At 44.2% G+C, this 27,734-nt stretch overlaps 2 long non-coding RNA genes across 2 annotated transcripts in view; one reads left to right on the forward strand and one right to left on the reverse strand.

Moving 5' to 3' along the window:
• Positions 1-27,734, reverse strand: part of LOC127340965 (uncharacterized) — an 89,593-nt gene that overhangs the window by 46,660 nt on the left and 15,199 nt on the right. The gene's annotated exons all lie outside the window — the stretch shown is intronic.
• LOC139838380 (uncharacterized) lies at positions 3,558-27,731 on the forward strand. The gene is made up of 5 exons (XR_011754689.1): positions 3,558-3,644; positions 26,770-27,033; positions 27,135-27,195; positions 27,302-27,406; positions 27,581-27,731. It is a non-coding gene; the product is annotated as an uncharacterized lncRNA (long non-coding RNA).

Below are 27,734 nucleotides of genomic sequence, written 5' to 3' on the forward strand. Positions count from 1 at the left end.
TTTGCTATGTGGGATGGATTTCTTTGCTCCATTAATTTCCAGTAGCTTTGGCAATGTCCAGAAGTGTTAAGAATGATTGTGTCACCTATGAACATGTGAATTTTTGATTATGCACTAACCCTCTAATGAGTTTGTTTCGAGTTTGGTGTGGAGGAAGTTTTCAAGGGTCAAGAGAGGAGGATGATACAATGAGATCAAGAAGAGTGAAAAGTCTAAGCTTGGGGATGCCCCGGTGGTTCATCCCTGCATATTTCAAGAAGACTCAAGCGTCTAAGCTTGGGGATGCCCAAGGCATCCCCTTCTTCATCGACAAATTATCAGGTTCCTCCCTTGAAACTATATTTTTATTCCATCACATCCTATGTACTTTACTTGGAGCGTATGTTTGTTTTTGTTTTTGTTTTTGTTTGAATAAATGCTTGTGTGGGAGAGAGACACGCTCCGCTGGTTCATATGAACACATGTGTTCTTAGCTTTTAATGTTCATGGCGAAGGTTGAAACTGCTTTGTTAATTGTTAGATGGCTGGAAACAGAAAATGCTACATGTAGTAATTGGTATGATGTCTTGAATAATGTGATACTTGGCAATTGTTGTGCTCATGTTTAAGCTCTTGCATCATATACTTTGCACCTATTAGTGAAGAAATACATAGAGCTTGCTAAAATTTGGTTTGCATGATTGGTCTCTCTAAGGTCTAGATATTTTCTAGTAAGGTGTTTGAACAACAAGGAAGACAATGTAGAGTCTTATAATGCTTGCAATATGTCTTTTATGTGAGTTTTGCTGTACTAGTTCATACTTGTGTTTGTTTCAAATAACCTTGCTAGCCTAAGCCTTGTATTGAGAGGGAATACTTCTCGTGCATCCAAATCCTTAAGCCAAACACTATGCCATTTGTGTCCACCATACCTACCTACTACGTGGTATTTCTCCGCCATTCCAAAGTAAATTGCTTGAGTGCTATCTTTAAACACTTCAAAATTTATTACCTCTTATTTGTGTCAATGTTTTATAGCTCATGAGGAAGTATGTGGTGTTTATCTTTCAATCTTGTTGGGCAACTTTCACCAATGGACTAGTGGCTTCATCCGCTTATCCAATAATTTTGCAAAAAGAGCTGGCAATGGGATTCCCAGTCCCAAATTAATAAACCTTCATAATTTTACAAATAGACACTCCTCCATGGTATGTGATTGTTGGACGGCACCCGAGGATTCGGTTAGCCATGGCTTGAGAAAGCAAAGGTGGGGAGGAGTGTCATCTAAATAAAACTAAAATAAAAATGCACTCCTTCATGGTATGAGATTGTTGGCAGGCACCCGAGGATTCGGTTAGCCATGGTTTGTGAAAGTAAAGGTTGGAAGGAATGCCACCCAAAAATAAAAATGTTTCATGGGAGCCGCTCTTTGAAGGTTTGTCTGGCAAGGGGGTTAGAGTGCCCACTACCATTCGTTGACAACAACAAACACTTCTCAAAATTTTACTTTTATGCTCTCTTTATGTTTTCAAAATAAAAGCTCTAGCACAAATATAGCAATCGATGCTTCCCTCGTCGAAGGGCCATTCTTCTACTTTTATGTTGAGTCAGTTTACCTACTTCTTTCCATCTTAGAAGCAAACACTTGTGTTAACTGTGCATTGATTCTTACATACTTGCTTATTGCACTTGTTATATTGCTTTGCATTGACAACTATCCATGAGATATACATGTTACAAGTTGAAAGCAACCGCTAAAACTTAATCTTCCATTGTGTTGCTTCAATGCCTTTACTTTGAATTTATTGCTTTATGAGTTAACCCTTATGCAAGACTTATTGATGCTTGTCTTGAAAGTACTATTCATGAAAAGTCTTTGCTTTATGATTCATTTGTTTACTCATGTCATTTACCATTGCTTTGATCGCTGCATTCATTACATGTGCTTACAATAGTATGATCAAGATTATGTTGGTAGCATGTCACTTCAGAAATTATCTTTGTTATCGTTTACCTACTCGAGGACGAGTAGGAACTAAGCTTGGGGATGCTGATACGTCTCCAACGTATCTATAATTTCTGATGTTCCATGCTTGTTTTATGACAATACCTACATGTTTTATTCACACTTTATGATGATTTTATGCGTTTTCCGGAACTAACCTATTGACGAGATGACGAAGGGCCAGTTGCTGTTTTCTGCTGTTTTTGGTTTCAGAAATCCTAGTAAGGAAATATTCTCGGAATCGGACGAAATCAACGCCCAGCATCTTAGGATTGCATGAAGCTTCCAGAACACCCGAGAGCCGCCAGAGAGGGGCAACAGGGGGCCCACACATGGTGGCGGCGCGGCCCAGGGGGGGGCGCGCCGCCCTAGTGTCTGGTGGCCCTAGACCCCTTCTGACGCCGCTTCTTCGCCTATAAGAAGTCCCTGACCTAAATCTTCGATACGAAAAAGCCACGGTACGAGAAACCTTCCAGAGCCGCCGCCATCGCGAAGCCAAGATCTGGGGGACATGAGTCTCTGTTCCGGCACGCCGCCGGGACGGGGAAGTGCCCCCGGAAGGCTTCTCCATCAACACCGCTGCCATCTCCACCGCCATCTTCATCACCGCTGTTGTCTCCCATGAGGAGGGAGTAGTTCTCCATCGAGGCTAAGGGCTGTACCGGTAGCTATGTGGTTAATCTCTCTCCTATGTACTTCAATACAATGATCTCATGAGCTGCCTTACATGATTGAGATTCATATGAGTTTTGTATCACTACTATTCTATGTGCTACTCTAGTGATGTTATTAAAGTACTCTATTCCTCCTGCACGGTGTAATGGTGACAGTGTGTGCATCGTGTAGTACTTGGCGTAGGTTATGATTGTAATCTCTTGTAGATTATGATGTTAATTATTGCTATGATAGTATTGATGTGATCTATTCCTCCATTCGTAGTGTGAAGGTGACAGTGTGCATGCTATGTTAGTACTTGGTTTGGTTGTGTTGATCTGTCGTGCACTCTAAGGTTAATTTAATATGAATATCGAATATTGTGGAGCTTGTTAACTCCGGCATTGAGGGTTCGTGTAGCCCTACACAATTAGTGGTGTTCATCATCCAACAAGAGAGTGTAGAGTATAGCATTTATCTATTCTGTTATGTGATCAATATTGAGAGTGTCCACTAGTGAAAGTATAATCCCTAGGCCTTGTTTCCAATACTGCTATCGCTGCTTGTTTACTGTTCTACTGCATCTGTACTGTCTGCAATATTACCACCATCAACCACACGCCAGTCCTGGATAGCAAAGCACTTTTCTGGTGCCGTTACTACTGCTCATATTCATTCATACCACCTGTATTTCAATATCTCTTCGCCGAACTAGTGCACCTATTAGGTGTGTTGGGGACACAAGAGACTTCTTGCTTTGTGGTTGCAGGGTTGCATGAGAGGGATATCTTTGACCTCTTCCTCCCTGAGTTCGATAAACCTTGGGTGATCCACTTAAGGGAAACTTGCTGCTGTTCTACAAACCTCTGCTCTTGGAGGCCCAACACTGTCTACAAGAATAGAAGCACCCGTAGACATCAGGGCGCCAAGGCGTGCCCCTAAATTTTTTGGTACCTGCTGTTGAAGGTGAACGTGTGCAAGTACAACGAATTCATTACTGCCGCAGGTATGCTCTCTTGTGGATTAACAAATTCCGCTCCCTCAACCTTACACATATAACCCCAATATAAGGTTTAAATTCCCGCTCTTAGCTTTGACTCCTGATGTCTACGGGAGCTTCTATTCTTGTAGACAGTGTTGGGCCTCCAAGAGCAGAGGTTTGTAGAACAGCAGCAAGTTTCCCTTTAGTGGATCACCCAAGGTTTATCGAACTCAGGGAGGAAGAGGTCAAAGATATCCCTCTCATGCAACCCTGCAACCACAAAGCAAGAAGTCTCTTGTGTCCCCAACACACCTAATAGGTGCACTAGTTCGGCGAAGAGATAGTGAAATACAGGTGGTATGAATAAATAGTAGCAACGGCACCAGAAAAGTGCTTTTCCCAGGACAGTAAACAAGCAGTAGTAAAGCAGTAGTAGTAACGCAGTAAAATAGTAAACAAGCAGCGATAGCAGTATTTAGGAACAAGGCCTAGGGATTAGACTTTCACTAGTGGACACTCTCAACTTTGATCACATAACAGAATAGATAAATGCATACTCTACACCCTCTTGTTGGATGATGAACACCACTAACTGTGTAGGATTACACGAACCCTCAATGCCGGAGTTAACAAGCTCCACAATATTCGATGTTCATATTTAAATAACCTTAGAGTGCACGACAGATCAACACAACTAAACCAAGTACTAACGTAGCATGCACACTGTCACCTTCACGCTACGAAAGGAGGCATAGATCACATCAATACCATCATAGCAATAGTTAACTTCATAATCTACAAGAGATCACAATCATAGCCTACGCCAAGTACTAACATGGATGCACACACTGTCACGATTACACCGTGCAGGAGGAATAAACTACTTTAATAATATCACTAGAGTAGCACACAGATAAATTGTGATACAAAACACATTGCAATCATAAAGAGATATAAATAAGCACTTCACTATGCCATTCATAACAGTGAATAAGTATTCTGTGAAATATAGCCTAAGAGACCCACACGGTGCACACACTGTCACCTTTACACACGTGGGACAAGGAGTCTCCGGAGATCACATAAGTAAAACCCACTTGACTAGCATAACGACATCTAGATTACAAGCATCATCATATGAATCTCAATCGTGTAAGGCAGCTCATGAGATTATTGTATTGAAGTACATAGGAGAGAGATTAACCACATAACTACCGGTACAACCCCGAGCCTCGATGGAGAACTACTCCCTCCTCATGGGAGACAGCAGCGGTGATGAAGATGGCGGTGGTGTCGATGGAGAAGCCTTCCGGGGGCACTTCCCCGTCCCGGCGGCGTGCCGGAACAGAGACTCCTGTCCCCCAGATCTTGGCTTCGCGATGGCGGCGGCTCTGGATGGTTTCTCGTACCGTGGCTTTTCCGTGTCGAGGTTTTAGGTCGAGGGGGCTTAAATAGGCGAAGAGGCGGCGTCAGAAGGTCAACGAGGCGACGACACCATAGGGCGGCGCGGCCAGGGCCTGGGCCGCGCCGACCTATCTTCTGGGCCCCCTGTGGGTCCACTCTGGCGACTCTCGGGTGTTCTGGATGCTTCCGGGGATTCTAAGATGCTGGGCGTTGATTTCGTCCGATTCCGAGAATATTTCCTTACTAGGATTTCTGAAACCAAAAACAACAGAAAACAGGAACTGGCCCGTCGGCATCTCGTCAATAGGTTAGTTCCGGAAAACGCATAAATATGACATAAAGTATGCATAAAACATGTAGATATCATCAATAATGTGGCATGGAACATAAGAAATTATCGATACGTCGGAGACGTATCAGCATCCCCAAGCTTAGTTTCTGCACGTCCCGAGCAAGTAAACGATAACAAAGATAATTTCTGGAGTGACATGCCATCATAACCTTGATCATACTATTGTAAGCATATGTAATGAATGCAGCGATCCAAACAATGTAAATGACATGAGTTAACAAATGAATCATATAGCAAAGACTTTTCATGAATAGTACTTCAAGACAAGCATCAATAAGTCTTGCATAAGAGTTAACTCATAAAGCAATAATTCAAAGTAGAGGTATTGAAGCAACACAAAGGAAGATTAAGTTTCAGCGGTTGCTTTCAACTTATAACATGTATATCTCATGGATATTGTCAACATAGAGTAATATAACAAGTGCAATATGCAAATATGTAGGAATCAATGCACAGTTCACACAAGTGTTTGCTTCTTGAGGTGGAGAGAAATAGGTGAACTGACTCAACATAAAAGTAAAAGAAAGGTCCTTCAAAGAGGAAAGCATCGATTGCTATATTTGTGCTAGAGCTTTGATTTTTGAAAACAAGAAACAATTTTGTCAACGGTAGTAATAAAGCATATGTGTTATGTAAATTATATCCTACAAGTTGCAAGCCTCATGCATTGTATACTAATAGTGCCCGCACCTTGTCCTAATTAGCTCGGATTACCTGGATTATCATCGCAATGCACATGTTTCAACCAAGTGTCACAAAGGGGTACCTCTATGCCGCCTGTACAAAGGTCTAAGGAGAAAGCTCGCATCGGATTTCTCGCTATTGATTATTCTCAACTTAGACATCCATACCGGGACAACATAGACAACAGATAATGGACTCCTCTTTTATGCATAAGCATGTAACAACAATTAATTTTCTCATATGAGATTGAGGATTTTTGTCCAAAACTGAAACTTCCACCATGGATCATGGCTTTAGTTAGCGGCCCAATGTTCTTCTCTAACATTATGCAATGCTCTAACCATTTTAGTGGTAAATCTCCCTTACTTCAGACAAGACGAACATGCATAGCAACTCACATGATATTCAACAAAGAGTAGTTGATGGCGTCCCCAGGAACATGGTTATCGCACAACAAGCAACTTAATAAGAGATAAAGTGCATAAGTACATATTCAATACCACAATAGTTTTTAGGCTATTTGTCCCATGAGCTATATATTGTAAAGGTAGAGGATAGAAATTTTAAAGGTAGCACTCAAGCAATTTACTTTGGAATGGCGGAGAAATACCATGTAGTAGGTAGGTATGGTGGACACAAATATCATAGTGGTTGGCTCAAGTATTTTGGATGCATGAGAAGTATTCCCTCTCGATACAAGGTTTATGCTAGCAAGGCTTATTTGAAACAAACACAAGGATGAACCGGTGCAGCAAAACTCACATAAAAGACATATTGTAAACATTATAAGACTCTACACCGTCTTCCTTGTTGTTCAAACTCTTTACTAGAAATTATCTAGACCTTAGAGAGACCAATTATGCAAACCAAATTTTAGCAAGCTCTATGTATTTCTTCATTAATAGGTGCAAAGTATATGATGCAAGAGCTTAAACATGAGCACAACAATTGCCAAGTATCACATTGTTCAAGACATTATACCAATTACTACATGTAGCATTTCCCGTTTCCAACCATATAACAATTAACGAAGCAGTTTCAACCTTCGCCATGAACATTAAAAGCTAAGAACACATGTGTTCATATGAACCAGCGGAGCATGTCTCTCTCCCACACAAGCATGAATTTATTCAAAAAAAATAAAATATGAAAACAAACAGACGCTCCAAGTAAAGTACATAAGATGTGGCCGAATAAAAATATAGTTTCAAGAGAAGGAACCTGATAATTTGTCGATGAAGAAGGGGATGCCTTGGGCATCCCCAAGCTTAGATGCTTGAGTCTTCTTGAAATATGCAGGGATGAACCACCGGGGCATCCCCAAGCTTAGAGCTTCCACTATTCTTGATCATAGTATATCATCCTCCTCTCTTGACCCTTGAAAACTTTCTCCACACCAAACTCGAAACAAACTCATTAAAGGGTTAGTGCATAATAAAAAACTCACATATTCAGAGGTGAAACAATCATTCTTAACACTTCTGGACATTGCTCAAAGCTACTGGAAGTCAATGGAACAAAGAAATCCATCCCACATAGCAAAAGAGGCAATGCGAAATAAAAGGCAGAATCTGTCAAAACTGAACAGTCCGTAAAGACGAATTTTATTGAGGCACCAGACTTGCTCAAATGAGAATGCTCAAATTGAATGAAAGTTGCGTACATATCTGAGGATCACTCACGTAAATTGGCATAATTTTCTGAGTTACCTACAGAGAATTTTGCCCAGATTCGTGACAGCAAAGAAATCTGTTTCTGCGCAGTAATCCAAATCTAGTATGAACCTTACTATCAACGACTTTACTTGGCACAACAAAACACAAAACTAAGATAAGGAGAGGTTGCTACAGTAGTAAACAACTTCCAAGACACAAATATAAAACAGAATACTGTAGCAAAATAAACACATGGGTTATCTCCCAAGAAGTTCTTTCTTTATAGCCATTAAGATGGGCTCAGCAGTTTTGATGGTGCACTCGCAAGAAATAGTATTTGAAGCAAAAGAGAGCTTCAAGAGGCAAATTCAAAACACATTTAAGCCTAACATGCTTCCTATGCAGAGGAATCTTGTACACAAATGAATTCATGAAGAACAAAGTGACAAGCATAAGAGGATAAAACACGAGTAACTTCAAGATTCTCAACATAAAGAGGGGAAACTTAATATTATTAAGATGCATATAACCATATTTCCCTCTCTCATAATAACTTTCAGTAGCATCATTGATGAAATCCACAATATACCCATCACTTAAAACATTCTTATCATGGTTCATATGCATAGAAGTATCATTAATTTTGGCATAAGAAGAGTTATTCTCATTAATAGTAATTGGAGCAAGATTATTATCAAGAATTTGAACATGGTAAACAAGTTGCATATTAAAAGAATTGTTTTTGGTAATCCAATCATGACTATGACAAGTTTCATAAGGATAGTTATAACCTATATCATAGCATTCTTTATAATAATCATCAAAGATCGGAGGCACAATGTCATCATAAGAAATAGAATAGTTATCTTTCACAGTCGGTTTATCTGTGTCCACACCATCATTGTTATTAGGAGGAGATGTATCAAGAACATAATGACCAGTAGCAAAAGGATTTTCAAACACCTCTTCCCCAAGCTTAGAGCTTTCTATATCATTATGGGAGGAAGCATGGATAGCACTGACACTATGGCAATTATTATCATCATCATTTTTAGAATTAGTTTCCCAGAGATTTGCAATATCAAAAGTAGGGTGCTCATTCAAATTATGATCACTAATGTATGTAAAGGGCATAGGAAGATCATCGTATTCAGATTCGTTATCACAATAATCATTAGGAGCAACATACTTACAGTTACCTAGCGTTATCTCATTCACGCGGGAATATGCTGTTACCTCTTTCTTTTTATTCTCATTCTTTTCTTCTTCTTCTTCTTCTTCGTTCCCTTCTTCTTCTCGTTCCCTTCTTTAGGACGAAGAGGCTTGAAGGGTGGCTTGTCCGCATAACCTGATTTACTTTCAAAAACAATAGAAGAAACTTGGGAGGATCCCTTGATACGCGTACAGCACGCGTCCGTTGGGAACCCCAAGAGGAAGGTGTGATACGTACAGCGGCAAGTTTTCCCTCAGTATGAAACCAAGGTTTAATCGAACCAGTAGGAGCCAAGAAGCACGTTGAACGTTGATGGCGGCGAGATGTAGTGCGGCGCAACACCAGAGATTCCGGCGCCAACGTGGAACCTGCACAACACAAACCAAGTACTTTGCCCCAACGAAACAGCGAGGTTGTCAATCTCACCGGCTTGCTGTAACAAAGGATTAGATGTATAGTGTGGATAATGATTGTTTGCAGAAAACAGTAGAACAGTATTGCAGTAGATTGTATTTCAGTATAGAGAATTAGACCGGGGTCCACAGTTCACTAGAGGTGTCTCTCCCATAAGATAAACAACATGTTGGGTGAACAAATTACAGTTGGGCAATTGACAAATAAAGAGGGCATGACCATGCACATACATATTATGATGAGTATTGTGAGATTTAATTGGGCATTACGACAAAGTACATAGACCGCTATCCAGCATGCATCTATGCCTAAAAAGTCCACCTTCAGGTTATCATCCGAACCCCCTCCAGTATTAAGTTGCTAACAACAGACAATTGCATTAAGTATTGCGCGTAATGTAATCAGTAACTACATCCTCGAACATAGCACCAATGTTTTATCCCTAGTGGCAACAGCACATCCATAATCTTAGAGATTTCTGTCACTTCCCCAGATTCACGGAGACATGAACCCACTATCGAGCATAAATACTCCCTCTTGGAGTTACAAGCATCTACTTGGCCAGAGCATCTACTAGTAACGGAGAGCATGCAAGATCATAAACAACACATAGATATAAATTGATAATCAACATAACATAGTATTCTCTATTCATCGGATCCCAACAAACGCAACATATAGAATTACAGATAGACGATCTTGATCATGTTAGGCAGCTCACAAGACCCGACAATTAAGCACAATGGGGAGAAGACAACCATCTAGCTACTGCTATGGACCCATAGTCCAGGGGTAGACTACTCACACATCACTCCGGAGGCGACCATGGCGGCGTAGAGTCCTCCGGGAGATGATTCCCCTCTCCGGCCCGAGGGTGCCGAGAGGCTTGATCTCTGAATCCCCCGAGATGGGATTGGCGGCGGCGTCTCTGGAAGGTTTTCCGTATCGTGGCTCTCGGTACTGGGGGTTTCGCGACGAAGGCTATTTGTAGGCGGAAGGGCAGGTCAAGGGGCCACACGAGGGGCCCACACTATAGGTCGGCGCGGCCAAGACCTGGGCCGCGCCGCCCTATGGTTTGGCCACCTCGTGGCCCACTTCGTCTCCTCTTCGGTCTTCTTGAAGCTTCGTGGCAAAATAGGACCCTGGGCGTTGATTTCGTCCAATTCCGAGAATATTTCTTTACTAGGATTTCTGAAACCAAAAACAGCAGAAAACAACAACTGGCACTTCGGCATCTTGTTAATAGGTTAGTTCCAGAAAATGCACGAATATGACATAAAGTGTGCATAAAACATGTAGATATCATCAATAATGTGGCATGGAACATAAGAAATTATCGATAAGTCAGAGACGTATCAGCATCCCCAAGCTTAGTTCCTGCTCGTCCCGAGCAGGTAAACGATAAACAAAGATAATTTCTGGAGTGACATGCCATCATAACCTTGATCATACTATTTGTAAAGCATATGTAGTGAATGCAGCGATCAAAACAATGTATATGACATGAGTAAACAAGTGAATCATATAGCAAAGACTTTTCATGAATAGTACTTCAAGACAAGCATCAATAAGTCTTGCATAAGAGTTAACTCATAAAGCAATAATTCAAAGTAGAGGCATTGAAGCAACACAAAGGAAGATTAAGTTTCAGCGGTTGCTTTCAACTTGTAACATGTATATCTCATGGATATTGTCAACATAGAGTAATATAATAAGTGCAATATGCAAGTATGTAGGAATCAATGCACAGTTCACACAAGTGTTTGCTTCTTGAGATGGAGAGAAATAGGTGAACTGACTCAACAATAAAAGTAAAAGAAAGGTCCTTCAAAGAGGAAAGCATCGATTGCTATATTTGTGCTAGAGCTTTGATTTTGAAAACATATAGAGATCATAAAAGTAAAATTTTGAGAGGTGTTTGTTGTTGTCAACGAATGGTAGTGGGCACTCTAACCCCCTTGCCAGACAAACCTTCAAAGAGCGGCTCCCATTTTATTTTATTTTTGTTTGGCACTCCTTCCAACCTTTCTTTCACAAACCATGGCTAACCGAATCCTTCGGGTGCCTGCCAACAATCTCATACCATGAAGGAGTGCCTTTTTATTTTAGTTTTATTATGATGACACTCCTCCCCAACTTTGCTTTCTCAAGCCATGACTAACCGAATCCTTCGGGTGCCATCCAACAATCACATACCATGGAGGAGTGTCTATTTAAGTTAATTAATTTGGGACTGGGAATCCCATTGCCAGCTCTTTTTGCAAATTATTGGATAAGCGGATGAAGCCACTAGTCCATTGGTGAAAGTTGCCCAACAAGATTGAAAGATAAACACCACATACTTCCTCATGAGCTATAAAACATTGACACAAATCAGAGGTAATAAATTTTGAATTGTTTAAAGGTAGCACTCAAGCAATATACTTTGGAATGGCGTAGAAATACCATGTAGTAGGTAGGTATGGTGGACACAATTGGCATAATGGTTGGCTCAAGTATTTTGGGATGCATGAGAAGTATTCGCTCTCGATACGAGGTTTAGGCTAGCAAGGCTATTTGAAACAAACACAAGGATGAACCGGTGCAGCAAAACTCACATAAATGACATATTGTAAACATTATAAGACTCTACACCGTCTTCCTTGTTGTTCAAACTCAATACTACAAATTATCTAGACCTTAGAGAGACCAAATATGCAAACCAAATTTTAGCATGCTCTATGTATTTCTTCATTAATGGGTGCAAAGTATATGATGCAAGAGCTTAAACATGAGCACAACAATTGCCAAGTACCACATTATCCAAGACATTATAGCAATTACTACATGTATCATTTTCCAATTCCAACCATATAACAATTTAACGAAGAAGAAACTTCGCCATGAATATTATGAGTAGAGCCTAAGGACATACTTGTCCATATGCTACAGCGGAGCGTGTCTCTCTCCCACAAAGTGAATGCTAGGATCCATTTTATTCAAACAAAACAAAAACAAAAACAAACCGACGCTCCAAGAAAAGCACATAAGATGTGATGGAATAAAAATATAGTTTCAGGGGAGGAACCTGATAATGTTGTCGATGAAGAATGGGATGCCTTGGGCATCCCCAAGCTTAGACGCTTGAGTCTTATTGATATATGCAGGGGTGAACCACCGGGGCATCCCCAAGCTTAGAGCTTTCACTCTCCTTGATCATGTTGTATCATCTCCCTCTCTTGATCCTTGAAAACTTCCTCCACACCAAACTTAGAACAACTCATTATAGGGTTAGTGCACAATTGTTATCACCAGAATTTGACCGAGTCAGAGGTGGGCCGCGATCAAGATGGATTTGGAGAATATACGTGGAAGAAATACGTGAATCGGCCTGTTATGAAAAGATTGGGCTAGTTTGCCCTTGTATCTGTAACATATTAGGATACGTGTCGGTTAGTTAGAGTTTGCCTCGTGCACGGTTGGGATTATTCCCACGTTAGAAAGTCTACGGACTATAAATATGTATCTAGGGTTTATGGAATAAACAACAACCAACGTTCAACCACAAATCAATCTCGGCGCATCGCCAACTCCTTCGTCTCGAGGGTTTCTACCGGTAAGCATCATGCTGCCTAGATCGCATCTTGCGATCTAGGCAGCACAAGCTTCATGTTGTTCATGCGTTGCTCGTACTGAAGCCTTTTTGATGGCGAGCAACGTAGTTATCGTAGATGCGTTAGGGTTAGCATTGTTCTTCGTATCATATGCTGTCGTAGTGCAACCCTTACGCATCTAGCCGCCCTTACACCTATCTTAGGTGTAGGGGCGGCACCCCGCTTGATCATTATGTAGTAGATCCGATCCGTTACGGTTGCTCCTTGTTCTACAAGGATTAGTTTAATATCTGCAATAGTTAGGCCTTACAAAGGGTTGGAGGATCCAGCGGCACGTAGGGTGTCGTTTGCTAGTCCTAGACAGGATGTTCCGGGGATCAACCTCGTGTTGGTTTTTAGGCCCTATCTAGGATCGGCTTACGATCACCGTGCGTGGCCGCGAGGCCCAATCGTGAGTAGGATGATCCGATTATGCGGTGAAAACCCCAAATCGTCGTAGATCGAGTTAGCTTTATCTTGATCAAGCAGGACCACCATATATTTGTGCACCTCGTACGAATCATGGGTGGATCGGCTCTTTGAGACGATTCACAGGACAACCTGAGAGCCGATCGAGGCTCGTATTTAATGTTTACGTGTATGCCATGCAGGAAACTAAGCGAGGCATCTCCATCACCTTCCTGACCAGGTATAGGTCAGGTGGCACGCCCTTGCACCAGCATCGGACGTGCGTACCAGAGGCTTTGCGGGCTGTCGCTCGGAGGGACCAGGGCCAGCCGCAGCCCTAAGTTGTTCCCGGCTCTACTGTGTTGCACGTCGCTGCTCGCCAGTGGGTTTCTGACCGCAACACATTCTGGCACGCCCGGTGGGACAATCTTCTACATCAACCACATCGCCATCTACATCTGAGATGGCAGACGGCACGCCAGTCACGTACGAGGATCTGACCGACGAGCTCAAGAAGAAGTATGACGAGGTCAAAGCTATCCTCGAGGCCGATCTCATCGGCTCTTTTCACAGAACCCGTTCACATGGCATCAGGTGGAAGGGGTTCTCGCCTGACGGTGCGCTCGATGGAATAAACCTATCCGCCCCATCGGAAGAACGCACCAGGTCCCTGCGTCAGGAGATCAACTACATGGTGGCTCCCTCGCTACACCGCCACTCTGAGAACCTGGTAAACACTTTGGAGCGCGTCGCTCTCCGGGTGATCCAGGAGATCATGAGGCACCAGTACTCTCCGTCAGGACCAGCTCTCGGGACGCATCAAGGAGAGATGCCACTCCAGTCCCGTCCACCGCTGCCATTTGCATGGGCAGCACCAGAAGTGCCGAATTCACCGGCATTCGTCCTCTACAAGATCGGCGGTGACCCTAGTGACTGCCAGTTCTTGCATGAGGCGCCTAAGGAGATCCCTCACGGGTACATGTGCACATACGTGCCAGATTGCGGTAACTGGGCACTCACAAACCAGGCCGCAACATCAGGGACTTCTGGGAAAGCAGGAGGAACGTCAGCGACCGATCTTGAGAAGCAGACGTGGCTAGCTAAATATGCCACCCCGACGAACCTCCAGAGCTCAGCTCCTGCAGTTGGCTCAGAGCTGGAAAAGCAAGCATGGTTGGCTAAGTACGCCACCCCGGCGAATCTTCAGAGTTCAACTCCTACAGCCAGCACAGCGGATCAAATCAGTACCATACTGAGAGACCAGTTCGGCATGGTGCCGAAAAGGAGGGCAATCGGCTATTCCAAGCCGTACCCCGATGAGTACGAGTTGATCCCGTTACCACCCAAATATCGGCTCCCTGATTTCTCCAAATTCAGTGGATCAGATGGTTCCAGCTCCATCGAGCATGTGAGCCGATATTTGGCACAGCTAGGAACGGCCTCAGTGTCGGATCCACTACGCGTGAGGTTCTTTGCACAGTCCCTCACGGGATCGGCTTTCGGGTGGTACACCTCGTTGCCACCAGACTCGATCTGGACTTGGAAGCAGTTGGAAGAACAGTTCCACATGCAGTTTCACTCAGAAGCTTCCGAGTCTGGCCTTGCCGATCTAGCACAAATACGTCAGAAGCGTGGAGAAACTGTGGCAGAATACATCCAGCGCTTCAGGAATCTTAGGAACCGATGTTATTCGGTTCGTGTGATTGAAAAGGAAGCAGTCGAGTTGGCAGTGGCGGGCCTTGCATCGCCACTCAAGGACATGGCCTCCCAAGCAGACTACCCTTCACTGGCGCACATGGTTCAGAAACTGTCGGCATATGAACAGCGCCACCCGGACTTGTACCAGGACAAATTCAAGCGTGCAGTAGTCCTGGTCGAGGCAGATGAAGATGAAGGCTCTGCGGGAGATCAAGAGGTAGCAGTGGCTGAATGGACTCGGGGGGGGGGGGGGGGCAACCCCCGTGTCCTGCAAATGGGTAAAGCCACCAGGTCCGCCCAGAGGGTTTGATTTTGACGTGACCAAGACTGAGCAAATCTTTGACCTCCTACTCAAGGAGAAGCAATTGAAGATACCAGAAGGCCTCAAAATCCCCACGGTACAGGAGCTGAACGGAAAGCCATACTGCAAATGGCATAACTCGGTCTCCCATGCCACCAACGACTGCAGGGTGTGGCGTCAACAGATCCAAATGGCGATAGAGCAAGGACGTCTGATTTTCAACCAGTACGCCATGAAGGTCGACACCCACCCCTTCCCCGCCGTAAACATGGTGGAGTGCACTTACCCTGAAGGTTGCCAGCCAGGATCCTCGTTCAGCATCAACATGGTAGGATCTGGACACCACGCTGGCAAGGATGGAGACGAGGGCAGCTGCTCTCGTAGCAAGGACACAGAGGAGGCCGCTCCACGCGATCGGCTCCGTCACGATGGCAAGCGCTACGTCACAGAGGGAGAAGTAAGGAACGTGAGATATCAGCGACCTCTCTCTGATCACCTCCTCAACAAGTATGTGAGTCAGTACGACCAACGCCGACGATCCAGCGATGATGATGAAAGAGATCGTCTGGCTAGAGAAGCCAGAAGACATCGTCGGCATGACCGCGATGAGGAGGAGTACGAGCGCCGCGCCAAGGAAAAGTCAAGGGAGCGAGACGACGAGGATAGGCACTGGGACTGTCCCTTCTTCAGACACTGCTGGGATTCAGGAATGAGCCGATTGCCTACAATCGGCAATTGCCCAGAATGTAAACAGAAGAAGAAGGAGGCAGCCAACGTGTCCGTGTTCCAACGCTTAGGGCCTCTCCCGCCTCGAAGCAAACGCGCTGAGTCCCCTCGGTTGGAAGATCTCGAGGATTTGGAAGACGAGGGAGAAGAAGAAGAAGACAGGTATCACCGGCCAAGGTGGTGCCCTGATGGACTCAGCCGCTCCCAAAAGCGTAGGGTTCAGCGACTGCGTGGCTTGGAGGAAGCCGAAAGGGTATACCTGCACACGCTAAGGAAGGCACGGCCTGACCTGGCTGCGAAGATTCAGCGAACCCTGGACGAAGAGGGTCGACCACAAAAAATGGAGTGGCACCCCAAGCAAAGGAAAGCCGATGATGAAACATCGGCTGGCACAAACATGGTGTTCATCCTTCCTTCGGAGTTCAGTGCTCCAGGATTAGACGAGGCACCTGTGGCACAACTTGACTGCGGCCCACGGCCGGTTATCTTTGAGAAGCCACGAGAAAGAAGCTACAGACATCTGAAGGCCCTATACTTGCGAGGTTATATCGATGGGAGGCCTGTCAATAAGATGCTGGTGGACACCGGAGCGGCAGTCAACATCATGCCATACTCTATGCTACGGAGGTTGGGACGCTCTAGCTCGGATCTGATCAAGACCAACGTGACATTGAGCGATTTCAACGGCCAAGCGTCTGACGCACAAGGTGTTCTGAACGTGGATCTGACCGTAGGAAGGAAAACTATCCCTACGACGTTCTTCATCGTCGATAGCAAGAGCACTTATGCTGTTCTGCTAGGAAGAGATTGGATCCACGCCAACTGCTGCATTCCCTCCACGATGCACCAATGCGTAATACAGTGGGATGGAGATGAGGTAGAGGTCGTCTAGGCCGATGACTCAGCCGAGATTTCAATGGCTGACACGAATGCTTGGGAAACAGCAGGCCAAGAGCCACTCTCAGGTATCAATTTGGATGACTGTGAGCGCATCGACGTGACGAAGGGCAGGGTTAGGCTGGTTTTATCCACCGGCCTGACCATATAGCTGGAGCAAACCAATGAGCAAACGGGGCGAGGCTGATCCTTGTGATCGGCCCCAAAGATCTATGGAGGAACATTACAGAACCTTCATTAAGCGCTTCAATCAATATGGAGGCCGATTCCAGCAATCGGCCAAAATTATCTTCACCACATGTTCTGCTTGTGTTCAACATCGATTTATTGGGCAGTGGTCATGTCGGCGGATGAGAGTTAACACGAATCCTAACGGAGCCGACATACAAGTACAGTGCCTTGGCTAAACACAAAGCCGATATCTGCAGTCACCTGGCAGATTCGGCTCGGGGGGCATCTAGTCAGATGAACATGTGCGGATGAACATGTGTGCAGTGAAACATTGGGGGCCGATAGAAAAAATCGGCCAGTAAAAAAAAATAATCAGCATCAATGACATACAGCCGATGCAAGGACATCGACTTTAGAACTAAGAGACAAAGCTGATGCACAGCCATCGACTCTAGTATAACTACGCAGGGTCTACTGGCTATGAGGCCTTCTGCAATGAGGGCTTCCCCCTTCTCATTAAGCAGTGCTGTCAGAAGCATTAGTCGGCGGGCAAGGTAGCCTCTTTCTCAGTAAGCTGCTGGTATTTCTCTGCAACATCGGCTTTCAGCGGAAGGAAGGTGATCAATGGGGGCAAGATTGGCTCGCTTTGCGTGGTGAGTGTCTCAGATTACCTGAGCTCAAAAACCCTTTGTTTGATCTGTGCATCCTCGCCGTTAGTCTCGCCCTGACTGAGGCTCGGGGGGCAGCTGGTCTGGTAGTTGCTCTGTTTTTTAGAAGACGATTGAGGCGGCATCGGCTGATCCTTCATTGCATCTTCTTCACGAAGTGATGAGTGCTCACAGAAGAGGATCGCTGAAACTGGTGGGAGAAATTTAAGGGCTCTCTTGAAGACTTCACATTGTCCACCAGATCTCGAAATCATCAGTTGAAGAATTGAAGGAGGGATTTTAAAGGGCCAATGCGTCACTATCGGCTCAGTACGCATTGGCTAAGGGGACAAATCGGCAAGGTCAGTATAAGGGGAATCGGCTAATTTAAGCTCAAAGTAAATCGGCGAAATCAAATTGGGAGAAGTTCTTCATTGATAAGCGAGATTTCTTACATAAAGAGCTGATTGCTCTCAAAAGGAAATACTAGGGGATACATTGCCCCATCTACTACTACTGGTCCTATGCTAGAAGTCCTATCTACGGGCCGTCGCTGCCCTCGTCGTTTCCGTCGTCGCCGCTGTCGGCGCTACTCCTGGCGGGCTCGTCGTCGCTGCTCCAGTGGCCGCCGACCGGGCCTTCGTTGTCCTCGTCCTCCTCGTCAGCGTCGTCGTCGCTGTCGAAGTCGCTGAGGTTCCCCGGCCAGGGGCAGAAGCGCTTGGCCGGCGGCTCGTCGGAGGGGGTTTCGTCCTCCTCCTCTTCCTCCTCCTCCTCCTCCTCCTCCTCGGGGGAGGTGAAGTCGCAGGAGAAGCGATCATCATCGCTCTCCTCCTCCGTGTCCCCGTCGGCGAGGAAACGGAGGTCGCTTTCCCCGTCGGTCAGGGACTGGTCGTCCTCAGACCAGATGGAGAAGTCATGACTAGACTCCTCCCCGGCCTCGATGGCGCGGCGGGTGTTCGCCGCATGAACCTCCTCCTGGGTCGGCTCCGGCGTCGGTTCGCGGGACGAGGAGGACTGGGTGGAAAGATCCGATGAAGCAGAGGAGGAAGAAGACATGGTGGCGCAGGAGGGCTTTTGGAGTGCTAATGCGAAGGGGATGCGGAAGTAAACTGTTCGGAGCGGTTAAATAAAAGGGGATATAGTGGAAATTCAATGCCACAGCAGTTTCCGAGGAAGTGGTGCCTAAAAAAAAAACTGCCAGGTCACGCGGAGAAGTTGAGAAGGCAAGGCATCATGATGAAGGATACTGCGACGGTTCTGCCACGACATGACCCGACGAAGGAAAAGCAGAGTGATTTTGGAATTATCGATTCCAAAACCAGGGGGGCATGTGTTATCACCAGAATTTGACCAAGTCAGAGGTGGGCCGCGATCAAGATGGATTTGGAGAATATACGTGGAAGAAATACGTGAATCGGCCTGTTATGAAAAGATTGGGCTAGTTTGCCCTTGTATCTGTAACATATTAGGATACGTGTCGGTTAGTTAGAGTTTGCCTCGTGCACGGTTGGGATTATTCCCACGTTAGAAAGTCTACGGACTATAAATATGTATCTAGGGTTTATGGAATAAACAACAACCAACGTTCAACCATAAATCAATCTCGGCGCATCGCCAACTCCTTCGTCTCGAGGGTTTCTACCGGTAAGCATCATGCTGCCTAGATCGCACAAGCTTCATGTTGTTCATGCGTTGCTCGTACTGAAGCCTTTTTGATGGCGAGCAACGTAGTTATCGTAGATGCGTTAGGGTTAGCATTGTTCTTCGTATCATATGCTGTCGTAGTGCAACCCTTACGCATCTAGCCGCCCTTACACCTATCTTAGGTGTAGGGGCGGCACCCCACTTGATCATTATGTAGTAGATCCGATCCGTTACGGTTGCTCCTTGTTCTACAAGGATTGGTTTAATATCTGCAATAGTTAGGCCTTACAAAGGGTTGGAGGATCCAGCGGCACGTAGGGTGTCGTTTGCTAGTCCTAGACAGGATGTTCCGGGGATCAACCTCGTGTTGGTTCTTAGGCCCTATCTAGGATCGGCTTACGATCACCGTGCGTGGCCGCGAGGCCCAATCGTGAGTAGGATGATTCGATTATGCGGTGAAAACCCCAAATCGTCGTAGATCGAGTTAGCTTTATCTTGATCAAGCAGGACCACCATATATTCGTGCACCTCGTACGAATCATGGGTGGATCGGCTCTTTGAGCCGATTCACAGGACAACCTGAGAGCCGATCGAGGCTCGTATTTAATGTTTACGTGTATGCCATGCAGGAAACTAAGCGAGGCATCTCCATCACCTTCCTGACCAGGTATAGGTCAGGTGGCACGCCCTTGCACCAGCATCGGACGTGCGTACTAGAGGCTTTGCCCAGCCGCAGCCCTAAGTTGTTCCCGGCTCTACTGTGTTGCCCGTCGCTGCTCGCCAGTGGGTTTCTGACCGCAAGAACAATCAAAATATTCATGTTCAGAGGTGACATAATCATTCTTAACACTTCTGGACATTGCACAAAGCTACTGAAAGTCAATGGAATCAAAATATCCATCGAACATAACAAAACAGGCAATGCGAAATAAAAGGCAGAATCTGTCAAAACAGAACAGTTCGTATTGACGAATTTTATCGAGGCACCAGACTTGCTCAAATGAAAATGCTCAAATTGAATGAAAGTTGCGTACATATCTGAGGATCACTCACGTAAAGTGGCATAATTTGCTGAGTTACCTACAGAGAATTTTGCCCAGATTCGTGACAGCAAAGAAATCTGTTTCTGCGCAGTAATCCAAATCTAGTATGAACTTTACTATCAACGACTTTACTTGGCACAATAAAACACTAAACTAAGATAAGGAGAGGTTGCTACAGTAGTAAACAACTTCCAAAACACAAAATAAAAACAAAGTACTGTAGTAAAAACATGGGTTGTCTCCCATAAGCGCTTTTCTTTAACGCCTTTCAGCTAGGCGCAGAAAGTGTGTATCAAGTGTTATCGAAGGATGGTGCATCTACAGCGGGGTGTGGAGTTTTCTCAACCATGCATAGTATATTGGATACATAAGTTTTAGCATCTCCCTTTTCATTAGTCTTGGGCTTGCTACTCTCATCAAACAAATTTTCAGGAACAAGTCAAGCATAGTTATTTTCTAGTGCTTCATGCATTGCTAGGAGCTTACATGGTATTGGTGCTTTGATCTCCCCACCATCATTAATATTATTAGTGTACTTTATTCTATCCATATCCATCTTTTCAAGGAGACTAACAAAATTGGTATAAGAACCAAGCATATCATATTTAGCAAAGACCTTTCTAGCCTCCCTTGCTATACCACCAAATTCTCTAAGAAGGGTTTCTAAAACAAAATCTTTCTTTTCCCCTTCTTCCATATCACCGAGTGTAAGAAACATGTGTTGGATTATAGGATTGAGATTAACAAATTTAGTTTCCATCATACGAACTAAAGCAGCAGCGGCAATTTCATAAGTAGGAGCAAGGTCTACCAAGTGTCTATCTTCAAAATCATCAACGGTACTAACATGGTTGAAAAATTCTTCTATATTATTTCTCCCAATTATAGACCCGCGCCCTACCGGCATGTTTTTTACGGTAAAATTAAAAGGAAACATAATGAAATAAGTAAAGTAAATACAAGTAACTAATTTTTTTGTGTTTTCGATATGGCAAACAAGATAGCAAATAAAGTAAAACTAGCAACTAATTTTTTTGTATTTTGATTTAGTGCAGCAAACAAAGTAGTAAATAAAACTAAGCAAGACAAAAACAAAGTAAAGAGATTGCGATGTGGAGACTCCCCTTGCAGCGTGTCTTGATCTCCCCGGCAACGGCGCCAGAAAAAGTGCTTGATACGCGTACAGCACGCGTCCATTGGGAACCCCAAGAGGAAGGTGTGATGCGTACAGCGGCAAGTTTTCCCTCAGCATGAAACCAAGGTTTAATCGAACCAGTAGGAGCCAAGAAGCACGTTGAAGGTTGATGGCGGCGAGATGTAGTGCGGCGCAATACCAGGGATTCCGGCGCCAACGTGGCACCTGCACAACACAAACCAAGTACTTTGCCCCAACAAAACAGCGAGGTTGTCAATCTCACCGGCTTGCTGTAACAAAGGATTAGATGTATAGTGTGGATGATGATTGTTTGCAGAAAACAGCAGAACAGTATTGCAGTAGATTGTATTTCAGTATAGAGAATTGGACCGGGGTCCACAGTTCACTAGAGGTGTCTCTCCCATAAGATAAACAGCATGTTGGGTGAACAAATTACAGTTGGGCAATTGACAAATAAAGAGGGCATGACGATGCACATACATATTATGATGAGTATTGTGAGATTTAATTGGGCATTACGACAAAGTACATAGACCGCTATCCAGCATGCATCTATGCCTAAAAAGTCCACCTTCAGGTTATCATCCGAACCCCCTCCAGTATTAAGTTGCTAACAACAGACAATTGCATTAAGTATTGCGCGTAATGTAATCAGTAACTACATCCTCGAACATAGCACCAATGTTTTATCCCTAGTGGCAACAGCACATCCATAATCTTAGAGATTTCTGTCACTTCCCCAGATTCACGGAGACATGAACCCACTATCGAGCATAAATACTCCCTCTTGGAGTTACAAGCATCTACTTGGCCAGAGCATCTACTAGTAACGGAGAGCATGCAAGATCATAAACAACACATAGATATAAATTGATAATCAACATAACATAGTATTCTCTATTCATCGGATCCCAACAAACGCAACATATAGAATTACAGATAGATGATCTTGATCATGTTAGGCAGCTCACAAGACCCGACAATTAAGCACAATGGGGAGAAGACAACCATCTAGCTACTGCTATGGACCCATAGTCCAGGGGTAGACTACTCACACATCACTCCGGAGGCGACCATGGCGGCGTAGAGTCCTCCGGGAGATGATTCCCCTCTCCGGCAGGGTGCCGGAGGCGATCTCCTGAATCCCCCGAGATGGGATTGGCGGCGGCGGCGTCTCTGGAAGGTTTTCCGTATCGTGGCTCTCGGTACTGGGGGTTTCGCGACGAAGGCTATTTGTAGGCGGAAGGGCAGGTCAAGGGGCCACACGAGGGGCCCACACTATAGGTCGGCGCGGCCAAGACCTGGGCCGCGCCACCCTATGGTTTGGCCACCTCGTGGCCCCACTTCGTCTCCTCTTCGGTCTTCTGGAAGCTTCGTGGAAAAATAGGACCCTGGGCGTTGATTTCGTCCAATTCCGAGAATATTTCTTTACTAGGATTTCTGAAACCAAAAACAGCAGAAAACAGCAACTGGCACTTCGGCATCTTGTTAATAGGTTAGTTCCAGAAAATGCACGAATATGACATAAAGTGTGCATAAAACATGTAGATATCATCAATAATGTGGCATGGAACATAAGAAATTATCGATACGTCAGAGACGTATCATCCCTCCTTTTCATTAATTAGTTGAAAACACACAGCGGTCCTATCATATTTTGGCAAGGTGTCATCTTCTAAAATATTTTGTATGTAAGTATTTGTATGGCTATTATCAATGCAATAAGAAAAACACCCATGCAGGACATCATCAATATCAAGATCATTAATATCTAACAAAGAAATTTTCCTTGATAACTCTTCACACCACAAAAATAAAGTGAGTTCATCATGCTGATTAGGAGTAATTTCATCATCACAATACAAATTTGCAGCACTCATTGGGTTCAAATTATCATTGGAGGAGCATTGAAAATTAAAATGACCCACTTCATGGCAAACTTCACAAATAAAAGGATAGAGGGCACAAACTTTTTTACCAAGATCATCTAGAGCCCTAAGCCACTTTCTAGTTTTTTCATTAATATGATGGATGCAATATTCATCTTTGACTTGATTAATTCCACAAGGTCTATGCATTCCACAAAAATTAACATGCTTATAGGAAATAGCATTCTTAGGAGTTTGAGCATGCTTATTGCAATAATTAACAACAATTTCATTCTTCATGCAAGCCTCTTTAAAAGGTTCATGATACTTATCAAAATTCTTCTTAGGCAATTCAAAATGAGAAGCAAAGGCTTTATAAAGATTTGCAGCAACTTGAGAGTCAAGACCATAAGTAGCACTCATATTTCGAAATTTATCGGTATCCATAAAAGCTTCAATGCATTCATAATCATAATTTATACCTGACTCTTTACCTTCATTGTTCTCCCATCCTTCAAATGCTTCTCCTCAATCCGATCAAGAAGATCCCACCTAGCTTCAACCTCCTTGCTTGTGAAAGATCCCTCCGAACAGGCATCCAGATAGTCCTTGTGTTGTCCTGAAAGCCTCGCATAAAAATTGTTAACAATAACATTACGGGGGAGCTCATGAATGGGACATTTGAGCATTAGTGATTTCAATCTCCCCCACGCTTGAGAAATACTCTCTCCATCACGAGGATAAAAGTTATAAATATAATTCCTATCAATATGCACTTCATGAGGAGGATAAAATTTAGAATAAAAGAGAGATGCAATTTCCTCCCAACCAAGAGAATGACTATTCTCCAACAATTTATACCAATGCGCCGCTTTACCAGACAGCGAAACAGAGAATAGCTTCTTCCTCACTTCATCTATAGAGATACCTGCACACTTGAATAGCCCGCATAATTCATGCAAAAACAGTAAATGATCTTTAGGATGGACAGTTCCATCCCCTTCATAGCGGTTATCCATAACACGTTCAATAATTTTCATGGGTATCTTGAAAGAAGTATTTGCAGTAGGTGGATTTAAAATATCAGAAGCATCATTAGAGTTATCGCATATGGGAGATAAAGCATTATCAGAGCAAAATATTTTTTCAAAAGCTAAAGCGCAAAAAAGATTATTTTTATATAAACTAGCTTCCCCAAGCTTAGACTTATTCATAGCATTAGTAGTGATTGCGTTCATACTAATAACATTGCTACTAGCATGCAATTGAGGCTCCATAGGTTCTTTAATTTTCGCATCACACAATTCATGTCCTAACTTAGGAAATAAATCAAAAAGCTCATAGTTGTATTCCATTATGCCTAACTAGTGTAAACAAGAAACAAAAAGTTGCAATTGCAGGATCTAAAGGAAATAGCTTCGAGCACAAACACAATGGCGCCAGAAAAATCACATTACACAGGAACCGGAGTATGAGTGTCTTTTACCTTTCCTCCCCGGCAACGGCGCCAGAAAAGTACTTGATGTCTACGGGAGCTTCTATTTTTGTAGACAGTGTTGGGCCTCCAAGAGCAGAGGTTTGTAGAACAGCAGCAAGTTTCCCTTAAGTGGATCACCCAAGGTTTATCGAACTCAGGGAGGAAGAGGTCAAAGATATCCCTCTCATGCAACCCTGCAACCACAAAGCAAGAAGTCTCTTGTGTCCCCAACACACCTAATAGGTGCACTAGTTCGGCGAAGAGATAGTGAAATACAGGTGGTATGAATAAATAGTAGCAACGGCACCAGAAAAGTGCTTTTCCCAGGACAGTAAACAAGCAGTAGTAACGCAGCAGTAGTAACGCAGTAAAACAGTAAACAAGCAGCGATATCAGTATCTAGGAACAAGGCCTAGGGATTAGACTTTCACTAGTGGACACTCTCAACTTTGATCACATAACAGAATAGATAAATGCATACTCTACACCCTCTTGTTGGATGATGAACACCACTAACTGTGTAGGATTACACGAACCCTCAATGCCGGAGTTAACAAGCTCCACAATATTCGATGTTCATATTTAAATAACCTTAGAGTGCACGACAGATCAACACAACTAAACCAAGTACTAATGTAGCATGCACACTGTCACCTTCACGCTACGAAAGGAGGCATAGATCACATCAATACCATCATAGCAATAGTTAACTTCATAATCTACAAGAGATCACAATCATAGCCTACGCCAAGTACTAACACGGATGCACACACTGTCACCATTACACCGTGCAGGAGGAATAAACTACTTTAATAACATCACTAGAGTAGCACACAGATAAATTGTGATACAAAACACATTGCAATCATAAAGAGATATAAATAAGCACTTCACTATGCCATTCATAACAGTGAATAAGTATTCTGTGAAATATAGCCTAAGAGACCCACATGGTGCACACACTGTCACCTTTACACACGTGGGACAAGGAGTCTCCGGAGATCACATAAGTAAAACCCACTTGACTAGCATAACGACATCTAGATTACAAGCATCATCATATGAATCTCAATCATGTAAGGCAGCTCATGAGATTATTGTATTGAAGTACATAGGAGACAGATTAACCACATAGCTACCGGTACAGCCCCGAGCCTCGATGGAGAACTACTCCCTCCTCATGGGAGACAGCAGCGGTGATGAAGATGGCGGTGGTGTCGATGGAGAAGCCTTCCGGGGGCACTTCCCCGTCCCGGCGGCGTGCCGGAACAGAGACTCCTGTCCCCCAGATCTTGGCTTCGCGATGGCGGCGGCTCTGGATGGTTTCTCGTACCGTGGCTTTTCCGTGTCGAGATTTTAGGTCGAGGGGGCTTAAATAGGCGAAGAGGCGGCGTCAGAAGGTCAACGAGGCGACGACACCATAGGGCGGCGCGGCCAGGGCCTGGGCCGCGCCGACCTATCATCTGGGCCCCCTGTGGGTCCACTCTGGCGACTCTCGGGTGTTCTGGATGCTTCCGGGGATTCTAAGATGTTGGGCGTTGATTTCGTCCGATTCCGAGAATATTTCCTTACTAGGATTTCTGAAACCAAAAATAGCAGAAAACAGGAACTGGCCCTTCGGCATCTCGTCAATAGGTTAGTTCCGGAAAACGCATAAATATGACATAAAGTATGCATAAAACATGTAGATATCATCAATAATGTGGCATGGAACATAAGAAATTATCGATACGTCGGAGACGTATCAACTCCTCACCAGGAAAAGGTAAAAGAGTTGACCACTTCTACCAAGTCCGGGAACTCTAAATTAAGTGTATTTGGCACAAACGAAGTGATTCTGGAACAACCATCATTTATAAAGGGCACAGTGGAGAAAATTGTCGAGATTATTCTTAGGAACCGAAAGGAGCTTGAAGAAAAGCTCATTGCGCAAGAAAGGATGACAGGGAGGTTTCCATTTCCTCTGCCCAACAATCCATATCATTCTTAGTACTATCTCAAGATTCTCCAAGAAACCCAAGAGGTAACTTGAATCGCACTTAAGCTATGTTTTAAGGTATGATTTTGCGGTAATTTCCCCCTTCCTGACTTTTTGATAGAACTGTATGTTTTTATATTTATCAGGTGGTTTAATTGGGCTAAACAGATGCAATTCGGAACTTTTATTTGACTAAACGTTTGTCAGGTATTCGATTCTTATAAATTAGTGACCTAAAAGGTTGTTTCTCTGTCTTTACTGAACTTCAAAAGCTTAACGGTGGTGCCTACTCCACATTTTCTTACTGCGACAGGGCATGGCAGCGGTGGGCGTGGGCATGAGCCCGGTGTCACTCAGAGTGCAAGAGTTCCAGGAGGACTTGCTTTGGGCTCGCGGCCGCATGCACAGGCTGCGGGAGGTGCGGCATGCCCCATACAGACGTGATCCTAGAAACTTCAGTTTATTTGTTTTACTTGCATCTGAGAATGATTTTACATTTTTTTGTTGTTCACACTCAATTTTCTTCCTAATATTCCGATTTTACATTTTTTTGTTGTTCACACTCAATTTTCTTCCTAATATTCCTCTGCAGCGTTGCGAAGGAGGAGCACGACCTCGAGCCCGCTGCGCGAGATGACGATTACATCAGCCCGAGGATCTACATGTGTGAGGAGCCCTGCGCCACGACACCACACCACATCTGCCACATGGAAGACCATAATATTAGGCTGAGCTCACCGCTTTTA

Source organism: Lolium perenne, chromosome 3, assembly GCF_019359855.2.
Source record: "Lolium perenne isolate Kyuss_39 chromosome 3, Kyuss_2.0, whole genome shotgun sequence".
Lineage (NCBI taxonomy): Eukaryota > Viridiplantae > Streptophyta > Magnoliopsida > Poales > Poaceae > Lolium > Lolium perenne.